This window comes from Homalodisca vitripennis, chromosome 1 (assembly GCF_021130785.1).
Source record: "Homalodisca vitripennis isolate AUS2020 chromosome 1, UT_GWSS_2.1, whole genome shotgun sequence".
NCBI classification, from domain to species: domain Eukaryota; kingdom Metazoa; phylum Arthropoda; class Insecta; order Hemiptera; family Cicadellidae; genus Homalodisca; species Homalodisca vitripennis.
The window spans coordinates 86,056,925-86,072,683 of NC_060207.1; positions in this window are offsets into that span (position 1 = coordinate 86,056,925).

A 15,759-nucleotide genomic window follows, 5' to 3' on the forward strand; every position below is an offset into this window, starting at 1 on the left:
TGACGTCACGTTAAAATTCTTGTAAAAATATCCATGACAAAATATAAACTGTGAATAGCAGAAGATTTCATCTACCTATTAATATTTCTATGGCGAAATCGCTATAATTAGGATTCCAGTTAATGTTATAGAAATAATGCATTTTTACCTTTATATTTACCACTTTACCATTATAGAATATAAAATGGTAAAATTGGTGATTAATAATAATATCTAATTGTAATTTATATAGCCTATATAGAGTCAACAAACGAATGCTGTTCTTGATGTAATCAATACAAATTTAACTGTCTTCCTAAGTCTTGTTTAAGATTCAAATGGAAGGAATATAAAAGAAAAAAACTCTGATGTGAATTATATGCACTTAATAAGTTGTGTAGTGTGTGGGGTGATGAGTATACTACTAAATAGATGGTCTCCAAGAGTACTTAAAGTGTGTTTTAATGTCCAGTTGCATGTTTGTTCAATCCACTCAAGGCTTGCACTGCTAAGTTCATCGCAATTCAAAGCATTACTTTACAACTCAGAGAGTGACCAGTTTTCCAATCTTTTAAGCGTTGAAAACCATATTTACAAAATTACAATTTTTAAACTCAAATATTTCACGTTGTGTGTTTTGTTATTTTACGTGACCTAACATAATAAATTATAAAAATCCAACTACCATATTTCTTCCACGTAGACTGAGCCACACCTACATTCTTTAAGCATACATAGTATAAAGAAATTGGGTTCTTTTTTGGTCTCAACCAGTTCTTTAATGATTTAACCGGCTCGTATATTATATTAATATTATGTTGTTTTAATATCCTACTTGAAAATGGAGACCCTTGGTGTCGCGCTCTACGAGATTTTACCTGTTCAGACCATGTCAACTAAACGGGTCATTACAACAAAACAAAATTCTCAATATATTTGTTTAATCAAAAGATTTTGCTCAAGTGTATGATTAGTTATTAAAACTGACACTTATAGTCGTATAGTACTCAAACTTTTATAACAATATATAGGAACTCAAAAATAATAAATAAATCTTGGCAATAATGGCTTTTGCTTTCCCCACTCACGCCCATTTAAATTTCGCACATATTTGGAACAACATTAATATGGAATTTGTGCTTATCATTTACTTAATACATTTATGTAAATTGGAGAAATGATTTAGCCCTAACTTTATAGTTTAAACAGCTCTGTGCTACCCGGAGGTTGTAAGTTCCTAGAGTTCTAGTTTGTGACTGGACTGGGTTAATTTATATCTCGTTTCTGGCTGTCTGTGCACAAAGTGTAGCTGCACCGTGCATAACATTTACTATATGTGTAGAAAAACTGACTTGTCAACTTATAAACTTGTGTATTATAAAAGCAAAGTATAAACAAAACTTCAATATAAACATGACGAGCACAATAGAAGGGAATATTTGAGTTTCTGTACTCGTATTTGTGTTCAGCCAAGTAACACCACTTTATAATGAATGTAAACGTGGAACTTTTGTTTGAGTCAGACATTTATTATTTTGTTTGCCTTAGTTGATGGAGGTTAAATCAATAATGTACGTTTTGTACCTCTTTTGTACCTTACGAGAACATTCTTGTAGCATTCCCCTTTTAACATAGTGCTATGCATTTTGATATGCTATGCAGATTTGTTTATACCACTCATATTAACGAGGCCTCATTTTACCTTTTTATTTTATTTATCCCCAGAGAATGTAGCCTATATCCATTATACTGATACTTAAACATCGTATAAAACAAAATTTTGTATTCTCCCTTTTGGACATATCGTTTTACAAACAGTGTTGTCAATATGTAGTACAGATTAAAATGGACAATTAAACGTGTAGTTATTCGAATAACTACACGTTTAATTGTCCATTCCAATTCCAAACTACAATTATGCGATTATGTAACTGCAATTATTCATTACTGAAGTGAAAGCCTCTATAGCGATGTTGAGATATTTTAGTTTTAATATTCTTCAGCACGTTAAATCTACGCATAAAGATTTTGCGCGAGAATATCTTTCTTCAAACTGTTTAAAAAACTGTATTTTCAACTTCAATGCAAATTAAGAGTCTCAATTAAAACAATAATCAGCTGTTATATTTGGATTCAGAAGTTTACAGTTCTATTTTAAGGTCTCGTGTTTTCTGTAATAACCATGTTAATATAAAATGTGTATGAAATATTGATTTTTCGCTCATTATAGCCTATTGTATGCTAATGAAATACATTCTATTTGACGCACCCATTTCTCAGTAGCAAAATTTGAAAAGTATTTTTATTTGTAAACAAGAAAGGCCGATCCCCATTTTAGCCTGATTTGTGTTTAATGGTACGACATTAATAACAATATTTATGTCTTAAACTATTATGTTTACTAGATGATTCCTTGTTAACTCGAAAATGTTTAGTGACAACAAAACAGTCCATAAAGAATCTTATTAAAATGTTGATGACGCTGTTAGTTCAGTTATTGGTAGTGTACACAAAGTAATGACAGATGACGTTGAGGACCGAGAAACACTTCTGTAGTGTTTACCTGTACATTACATTGTGTTTACAGAGTCCGAGACCAATTAGCTGAAGTACAGGCCACGAGCCGCGCTCGGCGCTAAACTGTTTTTGGTAGGTCACGTTTGGACAGTTTAGAACTACGGTAATAACTGAGCAAAGTTTTAAATTCAGCTAAAAAAATCAGACTATGTGGTGTCCATGGTTTCAATATGCATTACCAAACAATTACGGAAAATACATTAATAAAGTGCTCATTTAATTTTTAGAAATATCTGAAATAATCTTATATAAGTGTAAAAAGCACTTAATAACCCGAAAGCCTTAACATTTGAGTTACAGAAAGTAAAGTATCTAAAGTATAATATTATAAATTTAAGTAAAATACATAAATAACTTAAATCGTCGGATTTGTCTTTGTAACCAAAATAACACACCCCGGTTGTATATATATACTAGCCTGTGGTGCTTAGTTGTACATCACATTCTGTTTACATCACTAGAGTCAATTAGCTAAAGTACATTCCTCCAACCACTCCCGATGATGAATTGTTTTTGGTCGGTCATTTTTTCACAGTTACAGATCATATACTATTATAAACAAAATCTAGTGATGTATCTCTGTGTTCGTGTGTTACTCGATCATGTAAAAACTAATGGACTGATTTTACTGAAATTTAACATTCTTAGGGTCCCTCTGAACCCCAAAGATCTTGGAAATTCTCTTTTTGCTTAAACAGCAGATAGTACATGTATTTTTAGTCACATTTCAAAGTCAAGAATAAAAAATTATTTTATCTAAACAAGTGATAGTAAATGTTTGTTGATTTCATCTACACTTAATGTCAAAATTCAGTTACAGTTAAAAAAATTATCATTTCACGTGCAGAAGATTTTCTTTGTCTGGGTTTGTTTTTAATAGGATTTTTATTAACTACAGTATATCATAAGTACGTTAACTGAAATGATAAGGACTTTGATTTTAGTCTCCCTTTATACTGCCCATAGTGGATTTCTCCAGACTGACCTAAAATAACGGTATTGTTACTGAAATCACTGGAGCTATTTAAAATATCAATACATATTGCAAAGAATTCCAGGAATTCTAGAAACAATGATAAAGTTTAACTCTCCTATCTTTAAAATTAAATCTAAAAAAGGATCAACAGATTGGAATATCACTTTGAGGGACTATCGCTTATCTCAAGATTGCTTGGAATGCCATTTAAAAATAGCTGGTTCATGGTGTCCCTGGTTTACAAAATGAAATTGCGTGTGGGTATCTGCAAGAAAGTTAATAAGTGCACATTGTGTGGTACAAGCTATAACACGTCAATACTATCAATTTACGTCACATTTTCAAATTTTAAAACTGTATGAATTGATAGTTTGTCAGAAATTATGATTGAAATTCCAATCATTCTTAATGTTTATTCAAGTAAAAAGACATATCACAAATGCAGGTAAATTTATTTACCCCTGAACCACAATAAATATAAACTATTTTGACTTGACATTTAGCCGCAGCAACATCATCTTCAAGATCATTTAGATCTTTCTCTGTAGCTCCAGTTACATCCATATTAAATTATTATTATCCATCTTCTCTTTTTTAGTTTTACTAGAGGGCACTTTACTTCAGGATTTCTAGTTTTCTATGATGATTGTTCAGCTAGTACATGTTAGTGAACTAGCTTAAAATAACGTGTTACGGGAAGATATCGCATCTACTAAGGACAAAGTTTGTGGACTGTAACTGTGGTATAATCGGGACTTTTGATTTCTCTGAACACCCCTGAGGCCCACAGCTTATCCCAAATTAATGTAAAAAAACCTAATAATAAGCTTAGCAATACGACCGAAGTACATTTTGAGTGGAAGAAAGGATAACTATTGAAATTATGAATTTTCCGATCCATATTTCTCTCCCCTAGGGGCTTATATTTTTATCAGTATATGAACAGATAGTACTGGGTTAATCGAGCTTACTTCGGTGCTTGATCAAGTAGTACGGCCCATACGATGCAGTGGTCAGACTCTGCGTTCCCATGGGTTAGCTCCAGTCCGTTCATGTATTCCGCAGTGCTTAATTTCTAAAATTTTAGGTGTGGGAAACTCTTAAAGCGGGAAGCTCAGACCGGTGGGTATGGAATACACCCAGGAAGGAGGGGGGCCCTCACCCAGGAAAACTTTTGAAAATTATAACTGTAAACCTTTGTTTTTAGGCCACCCAGACATAATAATACATTCATTTTTTATAAAATACCAAGTGATATTTTAATGCTGTTTATTTTCTTTAAGGTGCTTGAATAGGATGTAAGAAAATAAAAAAACATGAATTTAAATTATTGAGTTTTCTCTCTACTCTACTCTACTCTACTCCATTAACACCTTGTTGCCTACTTTAAATTTCCCAGAAATATTTGGTTAATTTCATTGACCATTTTGTTTGAATCAATGAAGCTCGCCAATATTAATTTTTTAATGAATGGTAAAATAAAAAACAAATTGAGCCTTATTCACAGTTTTATTTATACACATTACAGTAGTAATAATAATACATATTAATATGTAAATGGATGATGTTTGTTAATATAACAGCTTTTTTACAAGTTTGCATATTTTACAAAAAAAATTGCATACCTTATGGGTACAAAACAATATTAATACATTCAAAATAAACCAACTTCTTGGAAAGGAAAAGGAAGCGTTTAATTACACACAAAATAAATGACACACAGAGTGGAGTAACACGGTTTTCATTTTTTAAAATTTAGTGTAGTTTTAAAAAGTTAAGGTTGATTATTTTATTTGCTTATTAGTTATTATAACAAATATGTACGGATTTGTAGTATAATATTGTAAGGCAATGCCAAGACTGTTGGTAAACTTAGTTTTAGTTGTTTGTTAATATTTTTAAAGTGAAAACTACAAAAGAAACAAAACAACAATACACAAAACTAACTGTAAGTACAAAAAAGAACTCAGAAACTTGAGTTCAGAACACAACTATAAGTTAGGCATAGGCTAGTTATTTTAATGAAAACTTAATGTTCTGAAATTCTAAAAGATATTTAAAATCAGATTTAGGAAAAAAGTTCCCACAATGCAATGCTGTCTTCATGGTAAGTTTTCTGCCCTCGTTGTTTTGACTTGGTGTCAAGTGCAGAATGGTGTCCCTTCGCCAGCCAGGTTTTGACGTGTCGCTCGGGATTGTATCTAGCCACAGGAGGTCCTAGGAGCCTGATCCGCAATAAATCGTAAACAGTGCTAATGTAGAGTGAAGATCTAAGAGGAGACATAATTAGATTCATTGCAGAAAACCCCACGTTCACATTCAGCACTAGACACTGCAATACTATTTATGATGGAAATGAGTTTTCTTAAACGACGGCGGTTGCTCTAGAATAGTAGGTTTCTCTCCACTTAACATAGGCTTCCGTCCCTGCTTGAAGTGTCTGAAGTCTCTAATTATATCCTGAGAGCTGCTAATCTTAAATCTATCGCAGATTCGCTGGATCTCACATTCTCCGTAGGTGATGGATAAGTCTTTTGGCCAATACATGGGGTGGATCACTTTGATGTCATTCATGATTTTGGTGTAGTGTTCAGCCGCATTTGAAGATGATGATAGCAACCTTGAAGTCAAGTTGTTAGCGAGGCTCCGATAGAACTGTTTTTCTGGAATACTGGGTATCTTGGATCTTACACAAAGTTTAACATCTTGAAACATCAAATCGTCAATAGCAATTTTAGCTTCCACTGAACGTCTACCCATGTTTTCAACTCGGTTTTCAAACACTTTGATTAACAGTGTTACATCACTGTGGGCTTGGATAAGGTTGAGGCTTGATTTTTGAAGCTGTAAGGACAAATCCGATAACTCTTCTAGAGCATCGAACATCAATGCCAGGTTGTGTACAAAGGTTGTAGAAGATAATGTACTACAAAGCCCTTTGTAAGTTGAACGTTGCTTCGAGTCCCTTTGTTTTTCTTCAGATGCTTCAATGAAATGATTGTACAAAGCTTTAAAATCTTTCCAAACTGCTGTTCACCGCCATTAAGCTGGGGCTACCCAACGAGTATCTAAAACACGGCCGATTTTCAACATTTGCTCCTCTAGTCCTTTAGCAACTTCTTCTGCCAACTCCCTGCTGTTTTTCGGTGAACAACTAAACATGTTTCTAATTTTATCCATGAATATCTTAAAATGATTGATTCCAGCTACTTCTTCTATGGAATCGTGCACGGCAAGCTCTAAAACGATGGTTCAAACGATGGTTCAAACAATGCCAAATGAACAAGTTGGGGAACGTTTCAGTAAGCTGTATAGCAAGGCCAGATTTCTTGCCTAGTAGCACTGAAGCACCATCACAAGTTAGAGCAATCTTATGGTCTTTCATGAATTCAAAGCTTAGACCTAATGCTTGTAACTGATTTAAAAGTTCTTGTAATATACCAGCTGATGTTGTGCTATTTAGCTCAAAAAGTGTTAAGAACACTGTCATAGGGTTTTGCATTCCCTTTAGAACAGTTCTGATATAAACCACCAAAGCATTTTTGTTTGAAACTGAAGTGGCTTCATCCAAAAGCAGGGAAAATTTAGAGTCTGACTTGATTAGGCCATTTATCAAGTCTGATTTCATTTCATCAGAAATATGATGAATTATATTGGAGCAAGCAACATTTGAAATGTAGGATTCGCCCCATATCTAAGCCATTCATTATTTGAAGATCAATTTCAGTTTCAAACTCAAAAAATGGCCTATTTAGTTTAGCTTGCTTATAAGCCGTGCGGAAAATGCGCTCAGTTACAATCTGCTGCTCTTTATGCATAGAAGCAACAGCTTTTTTCATTGTATCTTTCTTAGCTTCAATGAGTATTTTTTCAGCTAAAGAATAAGCTCGAGACCCACGGTGTAAAAATATCTTTTTCCTAAGAGAGGATTGCTGGTCTTTTTTATTGTTTCCATAAGCGGTAACAGTTCCTAAAACCCACTCTTCGCTAATCTTTTAGGCCCTTCGTTTTCTCTGCACCTAGAGTACTCACACTACGGCAAACGTTGCAACCTAGTTCTCTGTTCACAATTAACCATGGATTTTTTAGCTTTAAATTCAACAATTTGTTCTTCAGACCAACAAACTGGCTGTTCACCCCTATTACACAAAATCATTATTTTCATTACTAACCTTAGCTTCGTCTGCATCAGATCCCAACCCACCAACCGGATACTATTTTGAACCGACGAGGAAGTCGAAGGGGAATGGTAATCGCAATTATCCTCATTGATCCCGATTGCGTCTTCTTTTTTATCTTGATCAACAATTGAAGTTGTAGTCAATGCTTCCGAACTGCAGTTCTCATTATTCGCATAACCTTTTTTTGTTTCTTAGGGTTAGGTTTAAAGAAATCAACAATTTTTCTGGTAGTCATAGTCAATTAGGAAACTATTTAGCTGCACCAGTACTAATAAGCATAAACACGAACACAATCAACGACCTGCACCTCAAAAACGAACTTAAGCGTGATGGGATGCGATGCAACTTGTAACTTAAACGCGAAACACACCAAGGTCAAGTCAACTAGTCAACACACTTGTGATCACTGGGGCGGTGGCGCGGTGAAGGAATGGAGGGGGAAAGGAAGGGGGTGGGGTGGGTATTGCTTTGTTATTGAGAGGCGCAGCCGCGCATGCGCGAAACTAGGATGACTCGCCCGTCACCTTCCTCCTGCCTGATTCCGTGCAAGACTCATCACAGCACAGCTCACAACTGCTTGTTACGGGCGCTTACTATCTGCTTACGAGTCACCTGCAAAACAAAGCATAGCATAATATTGATCCTACCTACAATTTTTTTTAACTAAAACTTGTGTACTCGTAGTTTTAAAAGCGTTCCCTTGCGTTCCGGCACTCTTGGGAGGTAAGGGAACGCCGTTCCCTTGCGTTCCCACTGAAATTAACCACTGGTATTCCGGGACAGGGAAACCGGAGACCAGGTATCAAGGAACTGAGGTAGGACGTTTTTTGTCCTAGGGTACAACATTCTTTCTTGGTTACTCTGTCCTGTACCTTGTTGTACGAAGCGGTGGTAAAATCTTGCGGATAGTGCAAATAAAGATTCTGAGCACAAGGCGAATCCCCTTAGGAAGAATTGCTCGCTCCCCTAGGGGTGGAGACGATAACCCACTGAGGCTCAAACCAGAAGTACAGAGGCGGAATACTAATTTCAACCCTAAGAAAGAAGTAGGTGACGCTGGAGGGAAGGGGGTTTGCTACGGTCTTGGAGTCTGAATCAGGAGGGGCCCTGTGCACCCCGAGTTACCAGTGCCCTCCGGTCTCAGAGGGACTAGCTGTAAGAAAGACCTCGACGATCTGGAGCTTCTCAGGCGACACATCGACAACGCCGCGCCCACAAGGTTTCAGAACCCCTCGATATAACTTTTTTTCTCCTGAAAATCTTAATGTTTATAAATAACTATAGATAATTCTACACAACAAAAATATAATCAGCAGATGTAAATTAATTGGATAACGTATGTTCAGATATAATCTTTTAATATAACATTTAAACTTTTTACCAGACAAATAATTTAATATATATGCTAAAATAAATTGTATTTAGATGAGGTTTGCTTTCTTTCATTTATTTTAACTAGTTTTTATACTTTATGTTTGAATTAAAAAATCCATCTTTAATTCATTTCAACTTTGATGGCATTTTGCCATCGTCACAACAAATCCTTATTTCTCACCATACCTAAATGCTGTATGTTCCTAATCTTCTGACCTAGAAGAGGAGTTGCATGGAAACCCTCACCACCGCAACATATAGGCCACCTATTTCGATGTCTGGACATTTTCTTTCGACGAGGAACGCGAACAAAGAAAAAGGTTAGACTGAATATTAAATACCAGAATGCGTAACGGTGGGCAGATGATACATTTCCGTTGTTTAAACTGAACCTTACAGTTGAGTGGTCATTAAATTCAATTAAGGCTGTGAGCCCCGCCCTGTGTTCAGCTGGTTTTGTTCGGTCCAGTGTGAAGAGTGTTAATTTAAGAGTATTAACAGTTTCATACGCAAATTGAATGTTTCAAAACTGTTAATAAACAATATGGGTGTAAAGTTATTTTTATAAATAATTCTTACGAATCTTTAACTTTTATTCAACATACGTATACGTCATTAATAATAGATAGAATTTATCTTTTAAATTTATCTTTACATTATTGCATAAAATATGTATATTTTTATTAAAAAAATAGAGTTTATTGTAATAACAAAATTACTTCCCGTGTAAATGAATAATGAACTCATTATTCAAAAACATATCCTACAAAAACATATGGCATGTTTTTAAGAATAGTTTATGAATCATTAATTTGCTTTAAAACCTTTAAAAGATCGATAAAGGAGTCACTAGGTGGAGACACAGAGATTTGAAATGTCACATTCCACATTCTGTATATTTTAGTTCCCTGAGGGGATCTGTTGTGATTCAAAACGTCTGAATCCTAAACAATGTTACCAATATTGTCACACACATACTAACAATAGATGTTTACGTTTCAGTTGTTGTATGCAATATTTACAAGTTGTTGATGTCAGTTGTATTAATATCTTTAATTTTGTTCAAAATATGATTGGTTTTTCTTAAATCGAATAGTACTATTTTCCGTATATCTTTCAGTTCAGGATAAAATTCAACATAGTGTTCCTTTAATCGCTTTTAAATTGTTAGTAACTACATTTTACCTTACTTATTATAAAACCACGTCATTCTTGTATGAATTTAACGATTTGAAAATTTATAAAAATATTGTATTTTGTTCAATGTTCAAATATTGTAAGAAGTCTTTTCTAATATAATTGTTGATTATTTAATGTTGTGGTTGAAAACATTTCTTAAACAGGAAACTCATGCTGTGGTTTTTAAAAAACAGGAAGAATCCTATGGTTCCAAGAAGCACAGATAGAAATATTCCTTTTCATTTATTATTTCATTTTTATTTAGTTTTGTTTTGAGCATACTGAATTATAATTAGTGTATAACTAAGGAAACATTATACAATGTTTCCATAGATTACTCTAAAAACCTTCATAAATTATTTGTCAGGTCAAAATAAGTAAGAAAAATCATATGAATAATTAAGAATTTATTGCGTAAAACAAGTGATTCCTTAGATAAATCTCAATAAGTACTCAAACTAAAGCTAGTAAGCCAAGAGTTGGCGCATATTGTTAGGCTTAAAACCAAACTGTCTTTGAGAAATTAAATTATTAGACTTTAGATGTTAAAATATGGGCAGTGAACAAGGCACTCAAGAACTTTTGAACGATGGAGATAGAACGATAACTTGTACACCCACTTTTTGATCCTGTCTTACGAGTAATTCACTCGGTTTTAGTTTATCGGTAAAATACGCGGCTGTACGTAGGAATTAAATAAGTAAGTCACAAATTCATATTCAGTTTACATAATTGTGAGCTAACTTTAGCACGGAGGCAAAAGCACCATAATGTCATGGCATATACTGTTACTACGGTTTATTGTGGCCTTATACAGGCATAGGCTTACTGTTATATATTTATTTATTAGATACCATATTGCCTTTGTCTTACAATAAGTTTTTGTAAATTTATTATTAAGTCTAAACTTAAGTTTGGCTTTCTTTATCTCACACTTGTATTCCTTTTACCTTATAGTAATGTTCTTATATAGTTTACTATCTTACTATGTGTGTATTTACAAATTAAGTTTGAGGAAAAATTATATATTTAAATTTAATAAAGATATAAATTTAAAAATTTACCAATATTTATTCTCATTAAGAAGTGTTTTGAAAAAACGTTTCAGGAACGCACCATTTCAGCTCTCTACATAGTGGCCATACAAATATTCTAACTGTAATAATTACAGATTTAATAAAAAGGTAATAAAAATAGTAAAGTTACTTTTAGATGAACATTTTTATACCTAATTTATTTCACGTCGACCAATAAAAACCGAATAGTAAAGAGTTAACTAAGCTCCTTTACTTAAAATACACTAATCGAGTAATTAATGTTGTTTACGTGCTGCTTAACAGTCAGTTAGTTGATTGTTACATTTAACACATAAGGTTACTAGCTCACTTTTATCATTTTAAACACTTGCTATAAATTTGTTTGTATGTAGTACATGTTGATTTGTTAAATTTATTTTAATTTTTGTTTTTTCTGGTTATGGTAGGCCTGCAGTTTTTGACATATCTTTTAGGTACCACATTCAGATTGTTGGAATACGCTCTCATTTGTGATTATTGACAAAAAATACAATAAATTACTACAAAACTATAAACAATAAAATATAAAATTGGCGTCTTAATCACGTACCATTATGTTGTTATTTAGTGTTATTTTTGAACATTTTGGATAAGTAATGGTGTATAGCTAAAATGTGTATGGCAGAGATCTAATAATTTGTTCTCACCAATAACAATTATTGTCAACACCACTGTGAATTTCCAATGTATTCCCTAAAGTCTGGTGTTCAGGTAAAAATACATAACAATCCTATTTGTCGAAGTGATTTAAAGAGTCATTAGTTTGATGTGGTTTTTGCAGCTTTTTATGAAGCTATCAAATGCGCGAGCGACCAGAAGCTGTTAACAGCAACGTTAACCACCAAGTGTGCTAGTTAATTACAACTATAAGTCATATCCCATCTAGTAATATATAGCCTATATATATACACAAAACCCACAGTATGTGTTTGACGTTAATATATTAAATATATAAGATGTCAGTAGGATATAAATAGGAAAGGAACTCTGTGAATAATAACTAGTATTACATGTAATTTATTAATTTTCAGTTCATTATCCTTATTATAACTATAAGTAATTCAATACAACTTGTAGTTTATTACTGGCAGTTTTTTTGGCTTAATCCATCATACATTTTGTGGATTCCGAAGTACATGTACTACAATATATGCTATGATAGCCGTTATAAATTAAGAAACAATATCATAACATATAACAATCTAATCGAACAGGATAGGAAACACTGCAAAGCCTTTATACGTCCTATTGTTCGAAAAACGTTTCTACAGTTAGTTTTTAAACTCATACTCGATAAAAATTTTCCTTCCTCTTATATATATAATATTAGATAAAACATAATCCTTTTTATCACAGGTTTAGAACTTTAGGCCATAACGATATTGAAAATAAAATACACTGAAGATACTGAAGATAAAATATACATTTTATGAACATAAAATATAAAATGTTCCGCACACTTCAAATAAAGAAGCACTTCAATGTTGAAACCAGGTCTGAAGTTAGAAGTAGCCAAACCGTTCGTTCTTCAAACAATACTTCTAGTTCCTTTCCTAAATTTATTTACTTCTTGTAGTGTTATAACTTTCTTATCAAATTTATATGATACAAATAATGTTATCACGAAAAGTTTTGGAAGTATTATTTTATTTTTCCTAGGTTTGGGAAGGTCATTTTATAAAAATATTTGAAATGTTTAAGCTTTTATGCAGTTTTTAAACGTCTTCAAAAACTAAGTTTCCATTTTAACGTGGTAAATAAAAATATTATCCCCATTATTATTGCATTTATTGACAACAAACAAATTATTATAAACAAACAAAAAAGATAATGGAGAATATAAATTTTCATTAGATTTAAAATAAGTACTTCAATTTAATTATATATTTTGTGTAGTCCAACCTAGAGATGAAATTATGTGCGGTCAAACAAATGATTTTCATTTTAAAGTTTTTATTAAACTCTTTTTCCTAAGCAACAAGAAATAAGGAAAATTGTAAGTAAAGGATGCGGATGATGAAATAGGAAGGACACATTTTCTACAATATAGACACATTTTTAACTCCAAATAATTCAATGCACTATATTTTATATCCAAAAACAGAAATTTAGGTTTTTGTCGATCTATAGTTGTGTAACAAAACACGTAGAAGTTCGGTATTGTATCCCAATCTAACCCCAATGTCTGACCACAGTCTACAATGTACCATACTCGATATCGTCATCAATAACTAATCAAGCCGTGAGCAGTCAAACACTGGACCTGGACCGCTGGGAGATACAGGGCCTAACTGGTTCCGTTTTAATAAATATTAACTCCTATAACATGATGTGAATAGCCGCCAGGCACTCGTCGTACATATCACGTTGTTTTACATTTCATTGTTCAGTTACATTACCGCAGCAAGGTTGTTAGCAATAATTTCATTATCAAAATATGTAAATTATGTAATATGAAATAAATGTCTTTGTATGCAGTTACAGGATTCTAGCCAATTAAAGTAACAAAAACGAAGGCGTTACAAAGCAATTGCTAGTGTTAATGGGTCATATATGTATATAAATGATTTAATTTTGAAATGTATAATGCATATAATCAATAATTAGTAACACCATTATTTAGGCTAATGTAAAATAATGAAAAAATAACCTATAGTAATATGAAAGACTTATTTATAATAGTAAGTATTATTGAAAATAACATTTTTACTATTTTCAGGATTATATTAAAACTAATTTGTAAAACTATTACTGTAATATAATTTTTCATTATAGATATTTTTCATGTTGTAAAAATGCATATTTTTGCAGATCTTGCTATTGCTTTTCTAATTTACTGTACAAATCTAACATTTTCTATTACGTTCCGTATTGAGTAAGTTCCGTACACTAACTGCAGTTGCTATTTTTCTGTGTGCCTGTAAGATTATTAGTACTGGTCCGATTGTTTGTAAGGATCAAGGATGTATTCTACCAACGCCATCAACTGCCACATATGAGATCGCAATATTACACAGAGAGGTATTTGAACCATGATATTGGGGTCAGGATGAAAGTGTTCATTGAACTTACTGATAGTTTGTCAGAATAAACCAGTGAAATCGTAAGTTTAACGTTGATGAATATGTTCATTGTTCTAGTGAAATAACCATATTATTGTACAGTTAGAAGTACAATAGTAAGATAAGAACATGTTATTAATTATGAACATATTTTTTTATATATAACTAACTACTTCTCAGAAGTTGGCTTATATTTTCTTCATTTTGGTCTTTTCATATAAACCAACTAGACAGATTTATAATAAAGCAAAATAATCCTTAAAACTAAATTTTAAATATTGAGTATGTTATATATTAAACAATATTTGTAGTAGATTTGCTCTAGGGCCAAACCCATAAAATATATAAGATCCTTCTTCAGTCATACACTGATACATTCGTAAATGTAAATTTTGCACTTCTATTATGAATTCTGAGGTGTTTTAGGTTTCAGAGAGAGTATTCAAAATAGAGATTATTTATCCAAAAGGTGTTATTAGTGCCAAAAGGCTTTGGCAAACGAAACCGTTTTAATGAATTATTTATACATTTTTTATGTTGCTTACTCTCTGTTTGTCGATGTGCCCAATACTGTTAGTAAAGTCGTCAGATTTAACATTTGGATACTCCTCTCATTTTGCATGATTGACGCTCTTGATACAAGAAAGACATTTATGTTTTATTACTTTAGTCCTAAGGTAACTTATTGGTTAAATTGAGTTCTATGAAAACAAAACTAACGCAAATGTTTACTAAGTTTGAACAGAAAGTAAAAATTAATAAATAGTTCATTTTTCACTACAAATATGTGTGTTTCAATTTAAAAATTAAGCATTTTACTATTGCTTTGGAAGGATGGGCACAGTAAACGACAAGACAGGCTCGCTGAGTTTAATGTAAAATGTAAAGTCTATAGCTCATTTCATGCTGATAGCACTAGATTAGACTGAATATTAACTTCATGAAGTTAACGGTATAAAAATAATACTAATTCACAAAATAATCTAACAAAGGGAAATAGCATGTTCCTTAAATGAAATCGAATTGGTATGTACAAATGGAGACAACCCCTGCAGATCTTTTAGGCTTAGCAGGATGAAGTAGTTCAGAAGAAAGAACACAGAAGTTCTGTTGTTTTGCAAATTGAAGAGAAGTATTTGCATACGAAAGAGCCTTTTACATTACCAAAGGACTACATTCCTCCTCCTTCAGGAATCAAGGTAATCTTTTGTAACAACTCCATTTATCTTCCCTACCTCGGTAATAAAATCAAAGTGAACGTTTGGCAGTTTCATGCATTCTAATAATGGTCACATAGAAAAAATTTTTTTTGTTTTTTCTATATTGGACACTACAACATAACTGATTTTGTAATT